General features: G+C 43.2%; 1 protein-coding gene across 1 annotated transcript in view; it reads left to right on the top strand.

Annotated features, from left to right (window-relative positions):
• Positions 1-1990: 1990 nt before the first annotated feature.
• LOC129701033 (protein FAM163A-like) overlaps positions 1991-19277 on the top strand; it is a 132567-nt gene continuing 115280 nt past the window's right edge. Inside the window, exon 1 of the mRNA XM_055641963.1 lies at positions 1991-2853. The gene's annotated coding sequence lies outside the window, so the exon portion shown is untranslated. The remainder of the gene's footprint in view (positions 2854-19277) is intronic.

The following is a 19277-nucleotide window of genomic DNA, read 5'->3' on the forward strand; positions in this document are numbered from 1 at the left end:
ACCAAATAAATGTGCCACTAAAGGTCAGGATTGTTGGGTGTCGGTGCAAGCATCTCTTGTTGTAGTCAGTAATAATCACCATCATACAAGCTCTTGCATGGAATATTTAATCCCGCAGATGTAAACCCGCTGTCTTCTCAACAACCTGTAGTTGGAGTGGATGGGTGGACAATGCAGAGGGCTTTGCCCTTTCTGCAAATGAGTTTCATGGTCTCTCAGAGTTTAACAGCGGTGGGAGATTGCAACCTTCACGTGGTCCACCCTGTTTCGACGAATGCAATCAACCCGGCGTGCACAATCAAATAAGATCAAATAGAACAAGTTGTCCTACAACTTTAGGAGAAGAAGAAGAAGAAGAAGAAGAAGAAGAAGAAGAAGAAGAAGAAGAAGAAGAAGAAGAAGAAGAAGAAGAAGAAGAAGAAGAAGAAGAAGAAGAAGAAGAAGAAGAAGAAGAAGAAGAAGAAGAAGAAGAAGAAGAAGAAGAAGAAGAAGAAGAAGAAGAAGAAGAAGAAGAAGAAGAAGAAGAAGAAGAAGAAGAAGAAGAAGAAGAAGAAGAAGAAGAAGAAGAAGAAGAAGAAGAAGAAGAAGAAGAAGAAGAAGAAGAAGAGTTTAACAAATGCTAGGAATACTTTTATTGCATCAAGTGTCCCGTCTGGAAAATGAGTTGATGGGAGCAACACAGTTGCTGGGAGCAACACTGGTGCAGCACCATAGATCTGGGTCAAATCCAGACCTCGGGTGTTGCCTGTTTTCATGTTTTCTCTGTGACGACGTGTATTTCATCCTCCGGTTTCCTCCCACATCTCACAGGGTTTATAGGTTAATTGGCCTCTGTAAAATTGCCCCTAGACTGAGGGAATTCGACAATTCACCTCTACATCATTGCGAACATTGGAACTGCTGCTCTACAATGCTGTGAACTATATTCAGCACTATGTATCTTTCAATTTTCTTGTTCTAAACTACTTGAATTTGACATTTTTTACCCATTCTCAGTTTTACACCTTCTCAGCTCTCCCTCAGCCCTCGGGCTCCTCCTCTTCCTTTTTCCTATCTTCTCCCCGCCCACCCCCACCCTCCATCAGTCTGAGGAAGGGGTTTGGCCCGAAACGTTGCCTATTTCCTTTACTCCATAGATGCTACTGCACCCGCTGAGTTTCTCCAGCATGTCTACCTTTGAGTTTGACATGATTGCATAGTATATCTTGATCTGCTTGGATAACATGTAAAACAAAGCTTTTCACTGCACCTCGGTACATATGAAAATAATAAACCTAAACAAACTGAGAGAGTGGATGAGAAAGTGGGATAACAGAACTAGTGGGAAGGGTGAACGCTGGTCAGCATAGACTCGATGGGCCGAATAGCCTGTTTCCATGCTATATATTTAAGTCTTACTGTGCATCTCTGTCGCCAGTTTTAACTAGTCAGCCTTCAGTAGTCTTCCCGGGAGATTGATAAGCATTACAGCACAGTGGCGCAGCGATAGAGTTGCTCCTAACAGCGCCAAAGACCAGGGTTCGATCCTGACTACGGGTGCTGGCTGTACGGAGTTTGTACATTCTCCCACTCTCCAGTAAATATTGTAGATTGTCCCCAGTGCTACTGTCGGTGCGGAGTCGGCGGGCCGGCCTGTTCCCCCGCTCGCTGTGTCATTAAAGTATGGAGTTTAAACAGAGACTTATTGGGAAGAGTCCTGTTTGTGTCGACGGTGCTCCTTCGGCCCATCGCGTGTCTGCGGGTTCCATCTAATGAGTCCCTTTAGCCCACTGTCTCCCTATGGTCCAACCAGGAGGTCCTTGACCCCCGTCAGAGAATGCAATGGTTCGAAGGGAGAGCGGGGGTGGAATGGAAGGTGAAGCGAGCGGGGTAGAGGAAGGGAGAAGTGAGTCTCAAGAGACAACAGTTGGGAAGCTTATCATGGGCGGTGGAAACAGGAGGCTGGGAGATGATTGTTGTGCAGCAGTGTGGGGGGCGCGGAACGCCAATAACCAACGAGATCAAGAAAGCGCCGGGACGAACACGCCTGGATTTCAGCACCAATCCAGTGGTGACAGCTCCGTATCGCAAGGTGAGCTTTCCAAAATTGGAAGAGGGATTTCGGCTTTCTGCGATGCTGATCGAGAGAGGGGAAGAGCGGGAATTCCGCCGCTGGGCTCTCTGACAAGGGGCCGCTTACACGGGGCAGAGAGAGAGAGAGAGAAAAGAGAGAGATAGAGAGAGGGCGAAGACGGGAGCGGGCTCAGCGCGACGAGGGATCTGTCAGACACAGCACGAGTTTGGAGCGGCCCCCTCTCTCCGCTCTGTTCGGGTCCCTTGAATTTCGGCTGGGGATTCGAATATCATTCCAGGACAGGACTCTCTGTAAGAATTTCAACGCTCAGCCGCCGTAGTTTTGTAGGTGATATTTAACGCTGTGTGTATACACCTAAGCTGAATTCAGACTCGGCGCTCACTCCAATTCTGGTGCTAACTACAGACTCTTCCTGTACTTCTCCGCGTTGCTGGGGAAAACGAATCCTGGATCTCTGCTTTTCGCTACCATTCATCACGTTTTCTTTTTCTCTATCCACAACTGTCGGTTCAGAAATGAGCCTTTGTATCGATCACAACTTGGGATCTCCCGGATCAGAATCTTAAGGGGCGAAACAGTACAAGAATCAACCAAGGAAGGAAACTGTAGAAACCACTCGGACAATGGGAGGAGCCGGAACGCCCTGTATGTAGTAGAGCTGGTGGATGGACTTTACAAATGTAATCTCGGAAACTTGAATACTCTGTCCCAAAGTGCACCTTCTCGATTCCGAGAGAGAGAGGAATCGAATTGAAGATAATCCAAGACAATCGTTGAAGGTAGGATATCATGGATACTCCAATTACTTCAGAACGGGCTTAATTTGATTGGGTGTAAAACGCTGCTGATTTTGCGTTTCCCGGGCTCACTGGAGTGCACAATAAACATCCTGCAATGTGTATGGTTGTAATCAACGATATTTGCACGGCATAGTTTAATCCACTGTTGCAGACCGAGAGCCAGCTCTTGCTGGATGGCTGATATTTTATTTTGGGGGGGAGGAGGGGGGTGCAGGCATGACCCGCATCTGCACGGATCAATGTCAGCGCTGTGGAGTGATGCGTGGTTTTAAACCGACAGAAGGCTGTTGAAGAAACGCAGCGCTATTCTCTCTACACGGCGCCTGGAGATGTGGGCGCACGGGCTCCCACTGCTGGATGTAGAAATTTGCCCCGAGCTACAAGGAGAACGGCAAGCCCGGGCGGCTAATGTTTCTGTGCTTCAATTTGCGGTTAAGCCACACTCGATGAAGACACACAAAGATCATTCATTCCCTAGCCTACACGTTGCCTCTCCGGCCCTCCCAGAGATCACCGACGTGGTCGGGGTTGGCCTCACAGGTCTAGTTTAGTTTAGTTTAGTTTATTGACACGCGTACTGAAGTACAGTCAGTGAAAGGCTTTTGTTGCCTGCTAACCAGTTAGCGCAAAAACTATACATGATTGACTATCAAACCATCCACAGTGGACAGATACAGGATAAAGGGAATAACGTTTAGTGCAAGATAAAGTCAGCAAAGTCCGATGAAGGATAGTCCAATGGTCACCAATGAGGTAGATACTAGTTCAGCACTGCTCTCTGGTTGTGGTAGGATGATTCAGTTGCCTGGTAACAGCTGGGAAGAAACTGTCCCTGAATCTGGAGGTGTGCGTTTACACACTTCTGTACCTATTGCCTGATGAGAGAGGGGAGAAGAGGGGGTGAATGGGGTGAGACTTGTAACGCTTGTAATATTGGCAAATATTACCAAGTGTGCCCCCCAAATGAAGGGATTGGACTTGCACTAATGGCCAGGGAAATCAATAGTGAAAGAGTGTGGCTAGCCTCCAACATCATAGGTTTGAAGCCATGTCATCATGAGTACTTTTCAGTCCCACTTCATCCTTACTGCACTGAACACTGCAATCCTTTTGCTGAACCCTCCAATTAAATGTAGGGTGGAAGATGATGATGAATTGTCACCGGACCCTGAGAGAAGAGGGTGGATGGTGAGGGAGGGATGGTTACTAAAGGGGGCAGAGTGAGTGGAGAAAGGTTACTGCAGGGCAAGCGGGGTCATCAAAAGGTCATTCCTTCTCTTCCCTGCTGCCAGGTAGAAGATACAAAAGCTTGAATGCACACGCCACCAGACTCAGGATCAGCTTCTTCCCGTCTGTTATCAGGTGTCTGAACAATCTGATTCTCCTCTACCTTATTGCAGACATGACTTTGTCTCTGCAACTGATGTGCTACAATGCTGCGATCTATATTCAACACTCTTTCCCTTTGCTCTACCTATTGTATTTGAGTTTGACTTAATTGTATTGATGTATAGTATTATCTGATTGACTAGGTAGTATATAATTGCAGGGTGAGGGGAGGGCATGAAAGGGTGAAGGGTGAGGGAGGAAAGATTGTTGTAGGGTGAAGGATGTTGAAATCTCGACCCGAAGACTCAAAGACTCATTTTGTTGACTCATTCGTTATTTTACTTATCAAAGGAGAGAGCATGCATCCATCAAGGGCTGAGGTCACAACTCCAATGATGCTTGTAATGAATGGGTATTTATACAGAGAAATAAGCAAGTTTCTTAACATGGCACGTGAAGGTTCTAACAAACTGTTGAGCCAAGCAGTTAGTTCTGCAATGTGCACCTGATGAGCACAGCAGAAATATTTTAGTACTTGTGATGAACTGCCCACATGACTACATGACTAATGCTACGTTACTAATGGTGAAAGGTGATGAGGAGGAATTTCTTTAGTCTGAGGTTAGTGAATCTGTGGAATTCATTGCCACAGATGGCTGCGGAAGGCAAGTCAATCGATGTTTTTAAGGTGGAGATTGACATATTCTTGATTAGTAAGGGTGTCCGGGGTTATGGGGAGAAGGCAGGAGAATGAGCTTGAGAGGGAAAGATAGATCAGCCAAGATTGTAAGGCGGAGTAGATTTGATGGGCCAAATTCTTCTCCTAGAACTTATGAACTTATGGCTGTGCATTTACTAGTGAAGTAAACACATTTATAGCTTTTGTGTCAATTAACCTAACAAGCATTTTGGAAATTGCCTTGTTACTCTTCTGCAATGGTAAGGGGAGTAAGGTCACTATAGGATGGTGGGTGAAAAAAAAACTATCACTGGATAGAAGGTGAGTAACAAAAAGTAATTAATGCAAGGAGATGTTGGAGGAAGGTCACCAAATTGTATATAAAGGGACATGCAATCATTGCTATGAGGGAAATAAGCAAGAAGAAATGCAGAAAGTATTTTAATATTTTGTATATATTATCTCCTATAACTCACATTTGTCCACAGTACATGGACAGTTATTTCAAAAGGATGGGACATTTTAATATAAATATATATTTGCCCATGACTTCTATCTGACCTTTTAACTACATCAATTTAAGCCTCATCCCCCCAAAAAACACAAAATGCTAGAGTAACTCATTGGGTCAGGCAGCATCTCTGGAAGACTTGGATGGGTACTGTTTCAAGTTGGGACCTTTCTGCTCAATGATTGTAATGGAGAGGGGGGGGGGGGGGGAGCGGAACTGGAAGAGAGGTATATAGCCTGAGAAGTGATAGTGAGAAGTAGCCTGGATTAGGTCATAAGGGATACGAGTAGAATTAGGCCATTTGGCCCATCAATTCTACTCAGCCATTCAATCATGGCTGATCTATTTCTCCCTCCTAACCACATCCTTCAGCTTTCTCCCCATAACCTCTTAAAGATGAGGGGGACCTCCTGATTGGCAGATGGGTGGACAAAGACCAGCGATAAATAGGAGACGAAAGGTTGTAAGATAATGAGAGAAGAGCTGTGAAATATGAAGGCAGCTTCATATGAAGGGGATAATACTGGAAGTGGATGGTGGAAGGGGAGAGCATGGCAGAAGCATGGGCGCACCTGGGTGGGGCTCATGGGCGAGAGGAGGGGATGAAGAGTGAAGGGGGCGGGGTGTTGTTACCTAACATTGTTGAATTTAATATTCATCCTAATGTGTTGCTTCTCTCTGTGATTCCTACTGCTCTCTCACTCTCACTCTTCAACCATGTTCTGACTTCCTTTAAATTCCAGCAGGAACAATGTTTAATCTCTATTTGGTCATTTTGCTTTCAGGCAAAGTAATTTTAATCAAGCCATGATGAGGAAGGCAATGCTTTCCTCTTTCCAAATATAAATTCCTTTTCGTATTCCATGGATTGTGCAGTTAGTGAGCTTTTGTTCAGGGTTCAGCTAGCAATGAGTTTTAGATCACGTTACAGCAATTTTCCTGAAACACCACAAAATATCCACGGTTTCCCACGTCCTTAATTTCCTCTCAACATTATCCCAAGACATTTTACAGGCTCCTTGTATGTAGAATCTTTAACAATCCTGTCAGGTTCACATTTACATCCATTATAAATCATCCACTGATTTCACTGCCATTAATGTTAGAATGCTTTAAAATAATGGCACGCTGCTTGCAGGATTTCTGGTACAATGCACTGAGGCAAATGGCCACACAATTTACCAAATCATCTCCACAATTCTCTTTTTTTTCATTCATTTGCCTGATGTTACATTTGACATCCAAATCACTTTGTATCATATAATTTATAGAATGGAGAACATAGAACAATACAGCACAGAAACAGGCCCCTGGGCCCAGGATATCTGTGCCGAACATGATGCCAAATTAAATGAATCCCTTATGCCTGCACATCTATATCCCTCTTTCCCTGCATGTTTGTGTGCCTATCTAAAAGCTTCTTAAACGCCACTATCGTATTTGCTTCTACAACTCCCCGTGGCTGTGCATTCCAGGCAACCATCACAAAGTATAACAACTTTTCCGGACATTGCCTTTAAACTTTCCACATTGCAAATCTTTCAGATCCGATTTAACTAGGATTTTTTCATAAGTAATTGTGTTTGGTCTTATTAATCTGATACAACATCCTCTAAATTCTCACTTATTATTTTAAATAGCCCCTTTTATTTGTTAATATACAATCGACAAGAGGTGCAGGAGTGGGCCATTCGGCCCTTCGAGCCAGCACCGCCATTCAATGTGATCATGGCTGATCATCCCCAATCAGTACCCTGTTCCTGCCTTCTCCCCATATCCCCTGATCGTTATTTTTAAGAGCCCTATCTAGCTCTCTCTTGAAAGCATTCAGAAAACCTGCCTCCACCGCCCTCTGAGGCAGAGAATTCCACAGAATAGAATCTCATGTCATGTTCCCACATCCTCATTACATCAATATACCTTATTTTCCTTTTGACTTGCATTCAACAAAAGCTGTGCATATTTTCTTAGCAGTAATTGAGTTTTACATACAAGGACACAACTTGGAAAGCAAGGTTACAAAGGAACAAAAATGACATATCAAAATTACGAAATATATCAGCTTTGTTCTTTGATCTGTAACCATAAATCAAAAAATGTTGTTGAATAAACATTGTAACTTTTAGTTATGTGTGCAATTATGCCTTCTTTTGCCCTGAATGAACAGTTCAGAGAATTACCCACAACCAGTTCCCATTATTGTATTCATCTTAATGTCATTGTCGGAAATATGCAAATTTGGAAGCGTTGGTGCATTGTTCTGCCTGCTGGGTATTGCCCCTCCTTTTACCAAAAGCGACGGAAATAGTCCAGCGCTGCTCGTTTCTCCCTCACCAGTTTAAAAAATCTGTCAGAGCATCAAGAACTCATTCATCTTTCAGTCTAAATTGAAATTCTAAATGGGTTTATAATCTTATATAAATGTTTCTTAAACGTAATGATAGTACCTGCCACAACTACCTCCTCCGGCAGCTCGTTCCATACATCTACCTCCGTTTATGTAAGAATGTTCCCATATTATTGGTAAAAGACTCTGTGGATTTACCCTGTCCCTTACTCCCATAATCTTATCCACCTCCATAAGATCACACCTCAGAGACCTGTGACTGTAGTGAGAGACAGATCCTGGAGCATTTCCTGCAGAGCCTATTTTTCGAGGTTAGAACATGCAGAATTAAGGAATTATATTGCACTTGCCAAGGAGAGATCTACAACTGTGTGGGATGAATGTAAGAAGAAGAAAAAGAAGATGGCAAGCCTTTAATTACAATTTAAGACACAGAGTATTTTAAAAGTCAATCTCATTCAGATTTGTTGGCTTGCACCCTTGGTACACTAAATTGTGATCGCAACCCCACAGTATATCAGGAGATTGGCCAACGAGGCATTTGAGCCAGTCTTACAGTGGGTTACACCTTGAAACCACTATAAAGCTGCTAAAGTGGAACCAGTGCAGATTGTAATGGGACCATACCCAATGCAGGACATGTGCAGACACTTTGCTGTTCATCAGATAAGATAAGGCTGCAGCTTTAAGATTGTCATCTAAATTAGCAGTTGGGAACAGGAAGCTTCACATGAAATCTAGAGTCAGGCAAGTTTGCCCTTTCTCCTCTATCTTGTCGGTCTGCTGTATGAACCTTTTCATAAGTTCATAATTTAAAGGAGCAGAATCAGACCATTTGGCCCATCAAGTCTACTTTGCCATTCAATCATGGCTTTAAGATTCTCATTCTCATTCTGTTTAGCAGATGGCTGGGCATGACGTTGGGAATGTGGGATCGGCATCTGTCTCCATCACAGGAAAGAGTCCTGGACATGGGAAGTAAATATTGTGCCTTTATTTATGAAGGGAAGCAAAGGAAAAGTAAGGAACCATAGAGAACCAAACTGAACATCTGTGTTGGGAAAGTTACTGGAGACGACTATAAGGTATGAGGTATACATGCATTTGGAAAGAAAGGGTTAATTATCAATAGTCAGCAAGGTTTGGGGTGTGAGAGATCATGTCTTGCAAATTTGAGTTTTTTGAAGAAGTAACCAAGAAGGTTGATGAGGGCTGAGGGCAGGTCCATAGAAATGGCCTATAAGGTCTTCAGCAATGTTAATGAAGAAAGGACCACAGTGGTAGCCTATAAGGACTTCAGCAAGCCCATTGATAAGGTTCCACATGGTAGGCTACTCTGTTAGATCTCATGGGATCTAGTGAAACTAGCCAACTGCATACAGAATTGGAGGCTACCCTCTACTAATACAGTGAGTATAAATTGAAAGCATTAAGGCTTTCCTTAAATCCCAGCATTCACACTTTTGTGAGAAATTCAAACACTGCATTCAGTCCTTCAACCTTTAATACCTCGTCATGGGTCGATTAACAGATGGTGTCAAATTTCACGTGATAATCCCAAATCTGATAGGGAACCAATACTTTGATCAGCTGATCTGCTAATTCAGTATTCCAATCCAGGAATAGAAGATTCTGTTTTAAAAATAACACTTTAATCATCGACAGGGGAAAAAAGCGTAAGCTCCTGCAAGGGACCATGACAATAATACTGACCACAGAATGGATGAAGTGATTTATTCATGGTGAATGTTTAGTTTAGCTTAGTTTAGAGATACAATGGAAACAGGCCCTTCGGCTCACCAAGTCAGCGCCGACCAGCGAACATGCCATACACTAGCACTATTCTGCACAATAGGGACAATGTACGATTTTTAACGAAGCTAACTAACCTGCAAACCTGCATGTCTTTGGAGTGTGGAAGGAAACCGGAGCACCCGGAGAAAACCCACACGATCACGGGGAAAAGGTACAAACTCAAGCCAGCACCGTCATTCAATATGATCATGGCTGATCATCCCCAATCAGTACCCCGTTCCTGCCTTCTCCCCATATCCCCTGACTCCGCTATCTTTAAGTGCCCTATCTAGCTCTCGCTTGAAAGTATCCAGAGAACCGGCCTCCACCGCCCTCTGAGGCAGAGAATTCCACAGACTCACAACTCTCTGTGTGAAAAAGAGTTTCCTCATCTCCTTTCTAAATGGCTTACCCTTATTCTTAAACAGTGGCCCCTGGTTCTGGACTCCCCCAACATCGGGAACATGTTTCCTGGCTCTAGCGTGTCTAAACCCTTAAAAATCTTATATGTTTCAATAAGATCCCCTCTCATTCTTCTAAATTCCAGAGTATACAAGCCCAGCCGCTCCATTCTCTCAGCATATGACAGTCCCGCAAACCCGGGAATTAACCTTGTAAACTTATGCTGCACTCCCTCAATAGCAAGAATGTTCTTCCTCAAATCTGGGTACCAAAACTGCACACAATACTCCAGTTGTGGTCTCGCCTGGGGCCCTGTACAACTGCAGAAGGACCTATTTGCTCCTATACTCACCTCCTCTCGTTATGAAGGCCAACATGCCATTTGCTTTCTTCACTGCATGCTTACTTTCTGTGCGGATATTGAAGTATTGGATATTGTCTGTGAACTCTGGGTGCTCCAATTTCCTCCCACACTACAGAGACATGTAGGTTTGTAGGTTAATTGGCCTCTGTAAATTGGCCCTAGTGTGTAGGATGCGAAAGTGGGATAACTTAGAACTAGTGTACGGGTGATCAATGGTTGTCGTGGAATTGGTGGGCTGATGTGCCTGTTTCTATGCTGTATCACTAAACTAAGTTAAATTAAAGGTTCCACAAGTCAGTGGAGATGTTGCATTTCATCAAGGAAACTTTGGACACCTGTCAATTTCTTTCCAGAAATGCCCAATAAAATTCCTTTTGTCCATCTATTCAATCTTCCTTTTCTTAACAATCAAACACACTGATATTTGTCATTGACTGTCTATTTCTCTATCTTCCCAAATCTGTTTCTGTTCTTTTTGCAACTGTTGAAGAAATCGCCGACCATTAAATTTATTGGGGCGGCACAGTTGCGCAGTTAATGGAGCTACTGCCTCACAGCAGCAGAGACCCAAGTTTGCTCCTGACCTCAGGTGCTGTCTGTGTGGAGTTTGCACATTCTCCCTGTGACCACAAGGATTTCTGCTGGGTGCTCTAGTTTCTTCCTACATCCCAAAGATGTGCAGGTTTGGAGGTTAATTGGCCTCTGGAAAATGTGTGCAGTGCAAAATCCTTCAGTCCATCTGTTCAATGGACAGTGTGTAGGGAATGGAGGCAAAAGTAGGATAACGTAAAACTTGTGTGAACGGATGATCGATGGTCGGCATGGACTCGGTGGGCCGAAGGACTTGTTTCCATGCAATATTTCTAAACCAAAACTAAATCATTTTCAAACTTCTGCTTGATACAAAAAGGCTGGTTGACAACTCTATGGATATCTTGATGACTGAAAGAAGGGAGAACCAGTTTAACAAAGAAAGCACAAGGAAAATGAGCCCCTGTAAATTTAATGCTCAGTGAAGCTTCACAAAGGCTTCTTTCAATCCCTGAATTCCCAAGATCACCTTGGCCACCTATTGATGCTTGAAAGATTGCATTCCACATATCCACATTCATTATGCAAAGGGAAAAGGAGGGGTGAACTTATTGAAACATATAAGATCCTTGTGGGATTTGGCTGGGTAGATACCAAAACGTTCCCACTACTGGGAGAATCTCAAACAAGGTGACATAGTTACAAAATTAGGGGCCAGTTATTTAAAACTGAGCCGAAAAGGAAGTTCTTCTTGCAGAGGATGGTGAGTTGGAATTCCCTTCCCGACAGGATCATGCAGACTGGCTCATTTAGTGCATTTAAGAAGGACATTGATAAATCTTTGAAAGATCAGTGAATTGTGTTTTGAACTAGCACAGAAGAGGAGATGAGACCTGGGGCAGATCAACCATGATCATATCAAATGGTAGGGAAGGCTAGATGGTCCAAGTGGCTCATTCCTGCTTCCATTTTCTAATGTTCTTATGTAATTATGTCATTATGTTTAGTTTAGTTTAGTTTAGGTTAGAGATACAGCATGGGAACAGGCCCTTGGGCCCACCGAGTCCACACTGACCATCGATCACCCGTTCACACTAGTTCTATGTTAACCCATTTTCTCATCCATTCCCTACACAATAGGCGTAATTTACAGAGGCCTAATTAACCCACAAACCCGCATATCTTTGGGATGTGGGAGGAAGCCGGAGCACCCAGCAAAGACCCACACGGTCACAAGGAGAATATGCAAACTCCAGAGAGAAGCACCTGAGATTCGCATGGAATCCCGATCTCTGGTGCTGTGTGGTCGCGGCTCTACCAGCTGCGCCACTGTGTCACCAATTATATTGCAGAGTTTGCTCCTTCTGTACTTCTATTTCTAACTATGTTTATTTTTGGTGTCCTGAAAACCACTAATAAAAGAGTTCTGTGAAAATGTTTGCTGGAAACATTTAGTATTAATCTCCTCTGAGACATTTTCAGTCATTTGCATCATTGCAAAACCCTTTTTTTGTTGCAGATAGAGTTTGGACTACTGTAAACTGTCTTTTATGTTTTTTCTAGTTCTGATCGAGTGAAAACTGGCCCATTGCTTTTAGTAGGTTCAATTAGGTGGAGTCTGTTTGGCTTCAATCCTGAATGCCTGCACCCTGTAAGTAGATTCATGTGTCCACTAACAATGGTATGCCTCACTACTCACTTCATTTATTAGAACATCGAATATAAAACAACACAGCACAGGAACAGGTCCTCCGCCCACAACGTATCACCAAAACATGATATTAAGATGAACTAATCCTATCTGTCTGTACATGAACTGTATCTCTCCATTTCTCTGCTTGCCCATGTGCCTATCTGAAAATCGTTTAAACACTATCACCTTCCTCACTATCCCTGGCAGCAGGTTCAAGGCACCCATCACCCTCTGTGTAAAAAAAAAACTTGCCCTCGCACAACTCCTTTAAACCGCCCCTCACCTTAAATCTATTCCCTCTGTTCTTTGATTTTTCCATCCTGGGAAAAAGGTTCTGACTGTCTACACTATCTATGCCTCCTATAATTGTATATACTTCCATCAGTCAACCCTCAACCACTGGTGTTCCAGAGAAAACAATCCAAGTCAGTCCAACCACTCCTTGGAGCTAATACACCCTAATCCAGGCATCATTCTGGTAAACCTCCTCTGGAAACCTCCCTTTCCAAAAGCCTCCACACCCATCCTGTATTAAGGCGACCAGAACTGCACACAATACTCCATATGTGGCCTAACTAAATTCCTACAAAGCTGCATCTTGACTTCCTGACTCTTTTACTCAACGCCCCGACCAATGAAGGCAAGCATATCACATATCTTTACCATTCTATCTACTTGTACTGCCACTTTCAGAGAGTTATGGACATGGACCACAAGAACCCTCAGTACATCAATGCTGTTAAGAGTCTTGCCATCAACTGTATATTTCTTTTTGCTTTATGTTCTTTTTTTATGCTGCATGCAACCCTACCTGACAGTTTATGGCTGTACAGCTGCTCAAACTGATTACCAGAGAAAAGAAGACCTGGTCCTTTTACACTGTAATGTTATTTCCTCTTACTGTACTGCTTTTACTGAGCCAAGCTTTATCATCAACAACCTTGACACATCCCCTTAAAGCAGCATATTGCCTTTAATGTTCTAGAAATCTCCTGCCCTTTCCCTAACCCCGACTGTGATGAAAAGCCTGTGTTTTAATAGCTTATACGTTCCAATCTTAATAATTCTCAAAGCTCAATATGCCTCCACCAAGCTTATTTATTTATGTCTGCCTGCTTTACTGTAGAAGGTCACCAGAGACATTGTTTTCTAATCTTGTTTGTGTTGTTGATGGAAAACGGACAGGCTTTTTTGTGGACGTGGTTTAAACTGATATTTGTTATAATAATAATTTGAGTTTGTGAATGAAACATAATAATTGAATGAAAGAGGCGTGGAGGAAGTGTCATTTAATGATCAGTGGGTGAAGGTGAAAGGTATGAGCGTGAGGTGCCCAGATTGATTTTTAGGATAATTCATGATGCAGAAAGACATCGGATCTCTGCTCACTGCTAATCCGTCACAGCAACTGTATTGTCATAAAATGTCACATTGATTCCAGCTCTGTGGAAAGATCGGCGACCCACTTTCGCTTTCCCCGTATGCTGCCTGACCTGCTGAGCATTTGTCCTCAATGACGTTATTTGCAATTTAAATTCGCAGAAGCATCTTATTCTGTGATCAAGTGGACCGGTGAGAATCTGACATTTTAAACCATTAGCATAGATTCAATCAGGCTGCTCAACATTAAAGATAAAATGTCGGTTCTGCAGGATAATCAGCTCAAATTCTTGCTATGTCTCCAAACCATGGGTTGGCAGTCTGTAACAGTTTATTTGCTTGTGTCTCTACAAGTTAGTTAACTGTAACAATCTCCATTTCATCTTCAGCTCATCAGCCAATAAACATGTCAGTCCCTCGAGCTAGCTGTCCATTTCCATTTGTTCTGCTGCCTGTCCCTGCACGCGTGTTGTGTCTGAATGTCAATCAGTAACACTCAGCAGCTCAGTGGTGCATCGGTAAAGTTGCTGCTTTACAGCGCTAGAAATCCGGGTTCAGTCCTGATAATGGGTGCTGTACTGAGTTTGTACGTTCTCCCTGTGACCGCGTGGTTTTTTTGTGTCCTCCCACATTCCCAAAGTCATGCAGGTTTGTAGGTTTATTGGATTGGTAAAAAAATATAAAATTGTCCCTAGTATGTAGGATAGCGTTAGTAGATGAGGTAATCGCTGGCAGGCACGAAGGGCCTGTTTCTGTGCTGTACGCTATAGTCTAAAGTCTCTAAAAGCTTGGGGTTTCACCGATTGCTCAGCCCTCATTCAGCCAGGATGTGGATTGGTGCTGGGTGGTGCCAAGGGCAGTGTTGTCATGATATCCCACTTTTTCACCTGCACTGTAGACCAGTAGACAAAGGAACTGTTGGGTTACAAATTGGACACAAACTGCTGGATTAACTCAGTGGATCAGGCATCATTTCTGGAGAACATGGATCGGTGACATTCCCGAAGAAGCAACCAGATCCAAAATGTGAGAAGTTATGTTCTCCAGAGATGTATCCTGACCCGCTGAGTTACTCCAGCACTTTGTGTCTTTTTTTTTTTTGCTCTGTGGACCACTTGTCCCATGTGTGGGAGGGTGGGAAATGGCACTGGACACCCTGCGAGCAATGATCAGCATGTTTAGAAAAGAACTGAAGATGCTGATTTATACCAAAGGTAGACACAAAGTGCTCGAATTACTCTGCGGAGCAGGAAAAAGGTCTGGAGAAAGATGTCTTAAAAAGTATCCCGACCCAAAACGTCACCCATCCATTTTCTCCAGAGATGCTGCCTGACCTGGCAATTTGTATCTATCTTTTACATAAAATACAAGTGCTACACCTACAACACAGTGGGCCCTCTGCAGACTATAAAGCTGTCATAGAGAAGCCAAAAGGCTCATAAGTGGAAACTATACAGAAGCTGAGACATTATGTTGCATTCTTTTATAGTATTTTCATGAAACCTTTCTGCCTTAATACTTTAACCTGTTTAATAGAAATGGATTAAACTTGGGGAAATGATCAGTGTTATTTTAGGAGCTCGTGCATGGGGTGAACTAGGCAGTGAGATTCAGGGTGAGTTGACTTGTCCGGAAATCCAAAGCAATTAAAACCATTTACACGATACTTGTCAGCTCTCTTGCCTTTTGCATGGCTGGTTAGGGCTTCAGGTCCCACTGAAGGGGACTCTGCATGTTATCTAGGCTGTCTTTATCACGAGGGAACCACACTGACAGAATGCTGTCCATTGAAGCAGATGTGGAACCCACTCTCTCTCTCTCTCTCTCTCGAGCATTGTGAAAGGCGCCGTGGCAACATTTCACCATTCTCTCCAGGTTTCTGGAAAAAATGTGCAACTCAAATTGGATAGAACTGATTATCTGATCATTATCATATTGCTGTTTGTCCATCTTCTGGGAGAAAAGTGGCTGCCATATTGTCCAACTTTAAGAATGTAAATGCAAAGCCAAAAATTCTTTGTTGGTTATGGGGTGCCTGGGGATATCCTGGGGTGATGGAAAAAGGTGCAAATATGACAACATTGATGTTCATGCATACATCAACCTGACAAAACATTCTAGCTTTGACAAGTGATTCATCAAATACAGTGTAAGGATTTCCAAGCATCAGGCCCATGGTGTGTGCTTTATCCAACCTGAAAAGTACGTTGAGTTGAGGACAATCAGGCCCATATTCATAAGTTCATCAGTTCATAAGTTATAGGCGAAGAATTAGGTCATTCAGCCCATCGTCTACTCTGCCATTCAATCATGGCTAATCTATCCTTCCCTCTCAACCCCATTCTCCAGTCTTCTCCCGATATGCCTTCGAGAATCTGCCAATCTCCACCTTAAAAATATCCATTGGTTTGGCCTCAACAGCCTTCTGTGGCAATGAATTCCACAGATTCTCCACCCTGTTAAATGCCATTGACCATGGAGATGCGACTTCCTCCCATTTTGCTGTCCCAACAAGATGGACATCTTTCCAACTCTCCCACCCCCCACTCACCTACTTTGAGTACCAAAACCTTCCGAAGCAGCTGTCTGGAGACTAAAGATGCAATACCAGTTTAATACATGTTTCGCTCAAGATGCCATTTTGGTCCAGAGTCAAAATAAGCACCAGGAACACTTTCTCTGAGATCATTAAGGGTGTGATTGATAGCTAAATTTCATGCCAATGCAATACGGAGAAATGCAAGCCAATTAGCAACAGCTCCTATCAGCAACCATCGTGCAGGAGAGAAAAATCATCTCTAAGGAGTTGGAATACTCCCAAAGGCTTCTGCTGCTCTCATTGCTAACTGAAGGGTTGAAGAGGACTTACAAAATGCATTGGAAGATCTTCTGGTGCAGGATGGAGCTGCAGATGCTGGTTTATACTAAAGATAGACATAAAAATCTAGAATAACTCGTGGGTCAGGCAGCATCTCTGTAGAGAAAGAATAGGTGACGTTTCAGATCAGAATCCTTCCTCAGATCTGAGCATTTTGTGTCAATCTTTGGAAGATCTTCTGGAGCAGATTGTCAAAACTCAAGAAACATGTTTTCTGAAATCCTCTGAGGAATTTATCAGAAATGAATGAATGCTGCTCTATTTCACGCCTCTGTAAAATGTGGGAGTCAGCAGTAGAGAGGAGGTCCACATGATTATCCTCCAAATGGGGTCCAGCCATGGATAAGCAATGGGAGGGGGAGATGAGACAAAACACACCAGTGCCAATTGCTGTCGGGAGGTGTGAGAAGGTTGCCAGAGATACGAGGGCAAGAAAGGCTCCTTTCTTCCTCTGGCTAAAGGACACTCTACTCACGTGGACATCCAGTGATACGTAAGGAAATAGTCACCCCTCTGACTCAGTCCATCAGCCATCCTGAACCCACTCACATTGAGTGCCACACCTTCCACACGTCGGGGCTGTTTGCATGTTTGCAGGCTGCTTGAAAATTGCTTCAACTCAGCACAAGTGTTGAGTTAAGTTTTAGGTGGCATAGTGGCAAAGCGATCGAGTTGCGGCCTTACAGTGCGAAAGAACCGGGTTCGATCCTGACAATGTCTGTACGGAATTTGTACCTTCTCCCCATGCCCACGTGTGTTTTCTCTGGATGGTCCAGTTTCTTACCACATTCCAAAGATATGTAGGGTTACAAGTTAATTGGCTTCTGTAAATTGTCCCTAGTGTGTTGGATAGAACGAGTGTACGGGTGATCGCTGGTTGTTGCGAACTCGATGGGCTAGGGGGCCTATTTCCACACTGTATATATAAACTCTAAACTCTAAATCCTTATTCTAAAATCATCAACATCATGGTTGTTAATATGTAACCTCAAAATTGCATGGCTGGTTCCAACTAAAGATACTAGAGGGGCTTGGTTCCAACTTTCAAACAGCCATGTATCGGCACCTTTATACCTGATTTTACCAGTGACTGACGGCTATATTTTTTGTCTTATACTATCCCTCTTTTAAGCAGGCTGAGGCAAAGAATAGGATTATGGGACAATGACAGCAGTGGAAATGTTTGGGGAGTGATATCTTCTAACAATTAAGAAGTGAAAGAGTCTCCTATATCTTCCATAGTTTCCCTGAGGGTCCTCTGATGTACAGATCACAAGAGCATGTGGCACGGCACACATTGCAAGGAGAGGACCTTACTTATTATGGCATCTTTCACAACCACAGGAAGCTCTAAAGATCTTATTGCTTCCTTAAGTGTATTGGTATTGGTATTCATTTATTATTGCCAAGCATAACAAGGGTGAGTAGAAAGCTTTTGTATGCATGTTGCTGTGAGGACCCTTCTTCAGACCCAAAAACATCACCCATTCATGTTTTCCAGAGATGCTGACTGACCTATTGAGTTACTCCAGCACTTTATGTCCTTTTGTGCAAACCAGCATCTGCAGTTCCTTATTTTGACCGTCTCAAGGGAAATTAGGGATCGCAATAAATGCGGACCATGCGAACAACACCCAAATCTCCTGAAATATTGAATTGAAAGCCTAGGATTCTTGGTTCATTCAATATATTACAATGGTGTTACATCATTATATCACATGCAAGTTCACAATTACTATATTACTGGATTCTACTTAGCAAAAAGGAACAAGCTCAGGAGATCAGCTGGATAACACACTTAAAATGTGAGGAATAACAAAAAAGTCCCCTGTGATTCATTCAACCATACTCAAGTATTATTAATATAATCTTTTCCATGAATCCTGGAAATTCATCGAGGTAACATTACCACAGGTTTTAATGTCTATATTGTCTCCTGTCCATTGTTGTAATAGATGTGCCAGTGACATTAAACCATGCAGTGAAAATGATTAAATCAGCCCATTAAAGTAGCCGACAATGGAACTGATGTAAATGCATTAAATGCTCCAGTGATAATATCAAGCCGAGTAATTTCCAGCCAATGATGCCTTGTAGGAAGTTGAATGTCAGTGCATGAATTGAGCAACATTTAGAACATAGGGGTTCATTCCACTTTGTCTGCAGTGGCAGTACATTACAGCTCTAGTCCTGGAGACTTGTTCATTATATTTTAGTTTTAGTTATAGCTTTAGAGATACAGTATGGAAACAGCACACCGGGTCCACGCTGACCAGTGATCCCCCGTACACTAGCACCTTCCAACACACTTGGGACAATTTTACAATTACCTAAGCCGATTAGCCCGCCAGCTGTGCGTCTTTTATAGTGTGGGAGGAAACCGGAGCATCGGGGGAAACCCATGTAGTCACAAGCAGAACATACAAACTCCATACAGACAGCACCCATAGTCAGGATCGAACCCGGGTCTCTGGTGCTGCAAGGCAGCAACTCTA

This window comes from Leucoraja erinacea, chromosome 10 (genome assembly GCF_028641065.1).
Source record: "Leucoraja erinacea ecotype New England chromosome 10, Leri_hhj_1, whole genome shotgun sequence".
Taxonomy (NCBI): domain Eukaryota; kingdom Metazoa; phylum Chordata; class Chondrichthyes; order Rajiformes; family Rajidae; genus Leucoraja; species Leucoraja erinaceus.